The 9,645-nt window shown below is 38.0% G+C and overlaps 1 pseudogene; it reads right to left on the bottom strand.

Moving 5' to 3' along the window:
• Positions 1–4,514: 4,514 nt before the first annotated feature.
• LOC139460710 (uncharacterized) lies at positions 4,515–8,539 on the bottom strand (annotated as a pseudogene).
• Between the last annotated feature and the right edge of the window lie 1,106 nt (positions 8,540–9,645).

Genomic DNA, 9,645 nt, shown 5'->3' with positions numbered 1-9,645 from the left:
ACCTGTACTGTCGCCACAGTCTAGGAACAGATCTCCTGTACCGTCACCTCCTGTAACAAGAACACTAACTGATTCAGTGGAAGTGCAGAGGACCTCGGACCAAACTGTTCAACCATGATTTTACTATCTTCGAGAAACATATCTAAATCAGACCGATAAATTTGATTTCTTTCAGTGTAAAGCATATCATTCCTTTTCCCCAGACAAAGCCACTGGGGGTTCTTCTATCTTGGCGAGGCATGGTATTATATATAGCCCTGTCCATCGTTACCCTACACTACAAGCTGTTGAAGCCGTTAAACTTTGCACCTTGCATTTACTCTGAGGTATTTGTATATTCCTCCCACCTTCTTCCCTTCAGCGATCTGACGTTCCACCCTCATCAAGGTGGAGTTTTCCAAAGGCCAACTGGTTTCAATTCACATCACGATGTACTGACAAACTAAAACCAGAAATGTTCAAGGATATTGCTGAACCTATTGCCAACGATATCATTCCAAAGTGCAGAAAATGTAGGATAAAAGCAGAGTAGTTCAAGAGATTTTTAAAATGTTAGCACATTTGGTACAAATATGAAAGGACTTTTTTCAATATGTGTGCCTTGATTGTAATATTGAAAATCAGATTCGAACCTCCTGAACACACTTGAACATTGGTGTGTCACCATTGGTGGGAATACGTATTTGAAGTTTCAGTTTCATTCGGCTTGTGCATCCTGTGTAAGAATATGTAATAAGGGACAAACAACCTATGATTGCTATAAAAAGGTTACCGATTGAGCCTCATTTTAAATACAGTTTGCTTGTGTATATTAAGTCTTTCCTTAGTTATCTCATGTTTATCTTCAGCGCTAAAATCAGCTAAAGCCGTTTCACGTCCGATGAACAAGCCCACGTCAAGAGTACCAGCCCAAGGCAGCGAGACTTCTCAACCAAAACGTGGTAAAACATCTACTTTCTTTAACTTAAGAGGGTGTTTGCAAATTCATTAACCTATTTGCAAACATCTTTGATTTACTTTTCTGTTTAAATGTTGCAATAATAGTTTACTTTTAACAGTATTAACCAATAATTCCATGGCGCTGTAACTCGATTGGAAATGTAGTCATCAATTTAAGAAACTAGTGATACGGGTAATCTACCTTCACTGTGTCGATCCCTCGTCACGCCTTGGCCCATGTTCGAATCCCCATATCGGTCCAACCCCTGCTGTGATAGTGCTAGAATATTGCCAGAATCGCCGTAAAATCTGTGTGGACTCTCTAGTCTATCAAATTCATCCTATTGTCATTTTGCAGACGAGCGACGGAACCTGGGTGATCCACCAAAGATGTTTGTTATTGTAGATCTAGATATGTTCTGCATGGGATGCCGGATGTAGTCTACCCTTTCGCTAGAAGTGGGTTTCACTTCCGTCGGACGTCCAAAAGCAAGACCCGTAACGATTCCGGGGTAGAATAGGTCTTCAGCAACCCATGCTTACCGTAAAAGGTGACTATGCTTATCGTGAAAGGCGACTAACGGGATCATGATATTAATCACTGGATTGTCTGATCCAGACTCGATTATTTACATACCGCCGTCATATAGCTGGAATATTGCTGAGTGCGGCGTTAAACAACAAACCAAACCAAACCAGACCAAAAGCACAATCCGAATGTCCTGTTTCACTGCCCTGTTCAATAAGGGTGGACACCACCTTTAGATAGTTCCTTTTAAAGGCTCTTCCAGGGGGACCGATGTCCTCATGCAAACATACAGTATGTGTGTGGCTCTTTTCCGAGAGTTATGTGTATATGACAAACGTAAAAACATGTCCCATAGCTGAATGTTGAGAAACTATTTTTGTTTCTAGATTGTATATTTCTACCCTAATTCGTGTTTCAGGGGAGGGAGGTAAAACGGCACACGGTAAATTGTGCCAGAAAGTTGCATACTTAAACGTTTGTACAGGGACTGCCTCGTCATCTCACAAAGGTAATTGGTGTGTACTCGTCAAAATGTATACACAACCTCGTAACATTTTCCTTCCTAAAATGTATACTCGTGCATCGTTTTGAAGGTATGATTTAGAATTGGGTCAGCTCAAAGTCTAAACCAAAGGTGAGGTGAAATAGGGTTTACGGTCGTATCCAAGATTATTGCACTTATATAGCGACGTACATGCAGATCCGAAGATCCGGGTTCGATTCCCGACATGGGTATAATGTGTGAAGCCCATTGCCGTAATATTGCTGGAATATTGCTAAAAGCGCCGCGTAAAACCATACACACTCACTCACTCACTCACTGCTTGTACTAGTCCGGACTGATGCCGAATTATAGTGCTAGCCCACTGAGATACCATGCCGCAGGTTAACATGAATACTCCATTCAGACACAGTATACTGACTCCGAGCCGACCAGTCCTAGTTTTAGCCCCTAAGTTCCGAGCTACAGACAGGGTAACATCTAGTATCTTATTGTAAAGTCTTTTTGTATGACGATGCCGGGGATCGAACCCCGGACCTTTTGCTCTTCAGGCGGACGCTCTACCACTAGACCCCGGAGCTAAACTTCAGACAAGCAGCAGAGTAGTGATAGTGTAGCTGAAAACCAGTAAAACGAAGCGATGTCACTCCAGAAGGAATGTTTGGGACGGACGACGTCACGACTGTCCGCGTTGATATAGTTCGCTTTAAATAATTAAAGTTTGATTTTAATGAACTGTTTTGTTATGATTTATATGTCTGTCAATATAAGCTTCGCGCATTATGAAATTTGCTCACGTGAGGCACTGTCTTCATCAGCTGATTAACGTAAAAAAGTACAGCTTCAATCCTTTTGCCTTCTCTAAGGTTGGACACTTCTTTGAAAGGGTCAAGGTCAGGCCAGCGTTGATATTTTGAATCCAAACACTTACAAATTATTGTTTAGGATATAGACTGACAGACAGACAGTTTATTCAGTATTTAAGGCATCAAGGCCCAGAGAACAATGCAGATTGGATATTAACATTGTCATGTGACGTACATGATCAGATTTTAAATGTAGATACACATTCCACATTTTAAAAACATGTTTTAAGAATACAGAAACAGCATGGGTCATATCAGGATTTTCAGAGTTTAGCAGATTTATCATTAACTGACGGTCTTTAAAGGTACCTTGCAACATGGGGAGAAATTTATACCTTAAATGGGAATACGTTTCACATGTAATTAAGACATGAAGGCAGGGCGGGACAACTTAGGAATGGCCAGGAGTCCGAACTTGACCACACAGAAGGAAGCGAGCTACAAAAACATGTTTTATATCATTGGAAAGATCTCGAGGAGACGAATCCAAATAATGTGTGTCCCAGTGTGTACACATGTTTACAAGCTCAAAAATTGGCTCAGAAAATGCATTACTGCAGAAATTTCTGGCAGAATTTTTTTTTTCTGCAGAAATTTCTGGCAGTATTTTTTTTTTCTACAGAAATTTCTGGCAGAATTTTTTTTTTTCTACAGAAATTTCTGGCAGAATTTTTTTCTGCAGTAATATTTAGCAGGATTGTTTAAATTCAGGAGAAATAAGGTTCAATCATTGGATAGTTTAATCTGGAGTTGCTTTAAATGACCTTTTTCCCCAAAAAAACATTTTTAGTTCACATGATTACAAGCACAAAAAATAAAACTAATTTCATGAGATCTTTCAAAAAAATATTTATTCACATGCTATATTACAAGACATGTCCTTGGGCGACATTGCACTATGTCTCATGGGTGAGGCGATGTTTCCAGCAATGGGTCCTATCACAGAAGAAAATAGCTGTATAGATGAGTGGATCCATATTGTCTAATATAGCATCAGAAGCCTATATGCAGCTTAGAGTTTACAATAGTGTCTAGGGCATAAGACGTATTATGAATGTAAATAGTCTACTTTACTTACGTTTTCCTCTCAACATACTTGAAATGAATTCTTTTTTTCGTCTGGTCATTGAAACCTATGTGCACATATTCTGAAAAGATATGAAGAAACATTAAAATGCTTTTTCATTTCAGTAATAAACACATTCCACATGCCTTAGCCACATGAACAATGTAAGAGAGGTGAGGTGAGTTGAAATTGGGTTTAACGTGGCGTCCAAGATTATTGCACATATCTAGCGGCGTGCATGCACGTACCTGTGTGTGTGTGTGTGTGTGTGTGTGTGTGTGTGTGGCTGCTTGTACTAGTCCGGACTGATTCTAGCCCACTAAAATACCATTCCGCAGTTTAACATGAATACCCTACTCAGTACACAGTACATGACTCCAAGCTGACCAGCCCCCTAATGCAGAGAGCGAGACAGGGTAACAACAAGTACCATCTTTTAACGTCTTTTGGTATGACGAGGCCAGGGATCGACAATGTAAGACTTAATAAATTTGAATCATAGCATATTTAAAATTCAAGGTCACTTAGCATACGTACAATTGAAGGGGTATAGGCTATTTAAATATTCTAAGAGTTACCTCCATCAATGCGCTCCACATGACCTGGGTACCTATCTGCTCTGTGCACCAGCCATGGGGCCTCTACCTAGTCACCTTTCTTTAACTAAATCAGATATATAATTATATATTAATTCTTGTAACCTGTTCATTAATTCTTGTTACATGTTTACCAATTCTTGAAGGCTTAAAAAAGTCACAGTGAAAAGTTTTAGACAATACAAATATGTAAATAGTGATGAGCTCCGAAGATAAATGTAAAAATTCAGATAAAAAGCTATGAGAAATCATTGATGGTATGAAAATCATTAATCATGTTGTAATCTGTGTGAAAACTTTTATAACTGATTATATTTCTGCTCTATCTTTGTATTCTGCTTACCTCTAACCTAATCTTGTTTGTTGATAGCCACTCGTATAAGTTGTAGCCAGTCCAATGTAGGTTCACTTTCTCCTTTTGGACCGATAATATTTTGGCTTTATACCTGTATTTGTTTTATAAAGATAAAAAATAAATCATGATTGAGGCAGAAAATGAAGGATAACATGAATTTCCATTTTCACTGTTCTGTAAATAACTTTTGCCCCACTGACATTTTCCCAGAATCTATTATTAGCAGATGGAAAACACAACACTACTGGAATACAAAGTGTATAGAAGTTCTTTTAAAAACAATAAGTCAAACCAACCAACTCAAACCACTATGCACTTCCTGTCAGAAAACATTTAACTTCTATCACATGTCTCCCTAATTTTGATAATACAATAACAAGTTCTTGTCAGTAACTGTAACCATGAACTGGACTTCAAAAAGAACATCAAATTATAAGAATCATACTACTCAGATGCTACTAACATGTGTTAATCTGCATGTCATCACATAAAATGTCAGCTTAAAACCCAGAGGTTTCAAAAGAGATGAAAACTGGAGTTACTTGGCATAGGTTGTAGCTGGGTAACAGATGGGAATGATCAGACAGAAAGGACATTATGTTATTCAGCATAAACTGCAGAAATGGTTCCGTAATGAACACAAATGTCGTTTTCACTACTGCCGCAATGCATTTATGTGAGCAATTTCAAGAGTCACAAAAAGTGTGATCCTTCAAGCAAAGTTTCTGTTAAAAAGTGCTAAAAAGTTCAGATGAAATGCCTAGTATGAAAAAGGGGGACAGACAATTGATTTTCAGTCAGGAGAGTTAAAGCAATTAATTGATATGAAATAATAAATATTGATACATAAGGAAGATCATGATCCATCAGTATCTTAGCAAATCGTTGCAATCTGAACATAATCATAAAAAAAATACTTGTGTGAAGCATGATGAAAACAATTCAATATATGAAATTTCCTTCAACAATGCAAACAGTAATTACATACCAAAAGCCATCCTCCTCAATGCCTCCACAATCATGCCAACATTGAATTTGCAGGGGGACATCTATGGACAAAATCAGTGTTATGTGTGTTTATATTAAAGCATGGTACTAAGTGGACAAAGAGGATTCAGTCATTTCTGTATATTCTATTTTGAAGTTTTCAATTTATATTTTAACAATTTAAAGCAAGGGCATATCAGATTGTTTGAACTGGATACTGATAATTCATATCTTATACCAGATGCTTTATGACAAATAAGCCAAATAAGGGAAGAAAGATACACAAATACCATCCACATTGTATTAACACAGTGCCTGTACCATTGCCTGTGTTAATTTCCAGTTTTTCACAATACTGATCTTGCTATAGGAAATGTGGTGATTATCATTTGGATAAGACAGTGAATCATTAGCTCTCATCTGAATGAAACCCATGTGGATAGTAATGTTGCCAAGGATCATAATCAGGGTGAGTCATCAATTTCAGTTATAGGCATGCACAGCAACAGTGTCCATGGCCCATGAAAATCCACATACATGTATACACTAGCATATGAACGTGTCAGTTACTGCCCATTATTTCTACAATCTGCTCACCTTTTTATTGTGCCGCCTTCTTTGCAAGTATGTCTCAACCTGAAAGAGAATCAAACTATTGGTTTACATATATCAGGAACTATCTACCATTTTTAACATATTAGGGTTTAGTCAATTAACTATAAATCAGTTACATATATATTAACTTACCATTTTCTCAGTTTGCACAATCTTAGATGCCTGAAAATAATAGGTCAGATTAATTAGAAGCATAAAAGGTCATAAAAAGATCCTAAAATGGGTCCTTTTTATAGAATTTTGGTACTTAAATGTAGTCTACACCAAAACAAACAATCAGGTGCTTGATCAGTCTGCCTGACATGTATTTGACATTGATATTCCTTTTCTATGACCTGGCACTTAGTTCAGAGAAGATGACAAACGGAAGTTTTATAACAGATGGATTGAGGAACATTGCAGTGAGAGCATTTATTTGTGTGAAACCATTTATTAAAAAGGTTAAGTGTTAAAGGAATGTTTGAAAACAGCATTTAATTCAAAACTAAGCCGTCTATATATATCCAATCCATATATGGAAAGCTTTCCTAACTTACCTTTTCAGATCCTGTTTTCCTCATGCTTCTAAGCCTTGAACTTGAATGTGGAATCTGATAAAGAAAGTATTAAATACCTTATGCATATGAATGATATCATTGTTACTTAAACACCACTCTTACAAAAAAATAACTATTACCAAAAACAACATTGTATTCATATTCAAGTCTGCAAGACATATTCAAGACATGCAGTCACTGAGCCTTACCATCACAGCAATAACATTACTTTTCAAGCTAATATAGTTATTCATTTAATATACAGGTATGTTGTTCATGAAATGATTAAAGTTTAATTACCTTTCTACTCTTTTGTGATGCTCTTCCTTTGTAATGTATCACCTGAAAATAGTAGTTTTTTGAAAAGATACCCTAGTAGGTACATAAAGTTACATAAATTGCATATTTCTCTTATCATAGGTATTCAAAATAGCTTATTTGATCATGTGAATCATAATAACTTTCAGTTACATGTAGTAATATTTTAGTATAATTAAGAATAACAAACCATGTGTACACACAATGTTTAATATGCACTGCAAAATGAGGTTAAAGTAGTATCAAATCTGACAAAGTACTTACTGGAAGATCCTTGTATTCCATGACGGGTAGATTCTAATAAAAGAAACATATCATATGGGTGTATGGTTCCATAATATGTTACTCACTAGTCAGTGCTGAATATTGGGTCAAAATAGCTTTATAAACTTCTGGCATTTTAAGTCTATGGCAAGATTAAGTATACGTTCATAAAGAAGTTAGTGAGTTTAACACCGCTTTTAACAGTATTACAGATATATCGCGGCGTGTCAGCTTAATGTGTGAGGAAACCCCGAAGTGATGCAGGTCTCAGACGTTTACCACTTAGGTGAAACCCACAAGCACTGGTATGGTGCTGACAAACCTAGAACCGGGGCAAACCTGGAGTCGAACCCACAATCATAGGTTTCTGGTGTGCCCAGGGGATGCAACTCTGTACAGCGAATTGTGGCGCCATAGATGAATAGGCCACCTGTGTCCTCGGTTACAATAGTATACAAACTTTACAGGTACAGGTGGGCTATCAGGGTTTCTGTTTCTGCTTTACTAACCTCATGACGTTCCTGTGCTGATTCCTCATGGAGTAACCCCTGCAACATAATGTCAACGTCAAACTAATTCAGTTGAAAAATGTACATTATATATAAATGACATTTTTTCTGAGGATAAATGAAATGCCCAGTTCAGACTATCCACTCAAAGAATCAGCAACTGGGCTTCATTGCTTATCCAATTTTAGGAGCCTGTACATGTCATGTAGGTTGCTGTTGTCATCATGTCGCCGCTAATGGCCTCATGACCAAGATGAAATAATTAAGTAATTGTCCCTGATAAGCCCCAAACATAAAGTAAAAGTATTAGCTCATATGAGGTGACATGGTTCATTTTCATTGAGTATGAATTGTTGTAACTCACCTGAACTAGGGTCACTTGTAGGTCCTGGTCATCATTATTGAATGCATAAACCTGTAAACAAGACAACGCAACAAATACAGAGGTCCTTATCATATATCTCTTATTTTGTAGGAGAAGATAGGGCTCTTATGCTACTGAACTGGGGAATTTCATGTTAGAATTGGTCCACAGCAACCAATGTTGACAGTGTCATGGCATGGTGGCATGGATTGTTGCTCATAACAACAATCACCGGACCAGGCTGTCTTCAAATGGCTTGAATATTGCCAAGTGTGGCATTAAATAACACGAGGGACTGAACTTGTCATGATATACATAATGCACAAACCACCCAGAGCGCCATGCGGCCAGCCTGGTACAGGACTAGGCTGCTCCTCACCACTGACACCAGCTGATCACTGCGCCGGAATGTATATTTGGCGTTGCTGTTCAATTTCGAATTTCCGATAGGCCTGTCTCTACTCAAGAAAATAAAGAAATGTCTTGAATTTCCGACAGCATAACCTGGTGTCCGATCTTAAAAAAGTTCGGAACGAGTGTGAAGCCATGATAAGAAATATTATTATTAATGATTGAAGCCACCTTCCCAAATGTGTGTGCTGCATAAGCTGGAGTGGTTCCCCTTTGATTTTCCAAAATATGAATCGACAGACGAAAAGAAAAGTAACTCGGGCACCCCAAGGACTAATGGTATTTTATCATTATTGAAGTATACCGTATACAGTCTGATTGATGAGTGACCAGGTGAAGAACCAACACCCTCCCTAAACCCTCCCCCCTCCCCATAGTAGCACGCTCACGGTTTTCAATATATACAATAACATACTAGATGCGAACTGTTTAACTGAAAACTGTTAATTGGTAGTGGTCAAGCCTCAGTGAATTTGCTCTTGGAGTGTGTGTGTGTGTGTGTTGGGGGGGGGGGGGATAAGTCGGGATAAGGATAAGATAATGATCACATAAATTTTTATTTGAGGCTTTGAAAGTTGAGGATCGGCGAAACCGTAACATACAGTGTAATCAACAAAACGATCACATGGCATGATAAAGGTGGCGCTGATAAACAATACCCTTCGACCACGCGCGCGAGACAATGTATCACCGTATGAAGTGACAATACCCGAGAAAATTTAATTGCCTTGTTGGCAGGAAGTCTGGCGGCACAGCACGTACAATATGCATCGCTTGGGTATTCCAAA

This window comes from Haliotis cracherodii, unplaced genomic scaffold (assembly GCF_022045235.1).
Source record: "Haliotis cracherodii isolate W230 unplaced genomic scaffold, xgHalCrac1.p SCAF_14, whole genome shotgun sequence".
Lineage (NCBI taxonomy): Eukaryota > Metazoa > Mollusca > Gastropoda > Lepetellida > Haliotidae > Haliotis > Haliotis cracherodii.
Note: the sequence above shows the minus strand (reverse complement) of the source record. Positions and strands in the feature narration are given on the sequence as shown.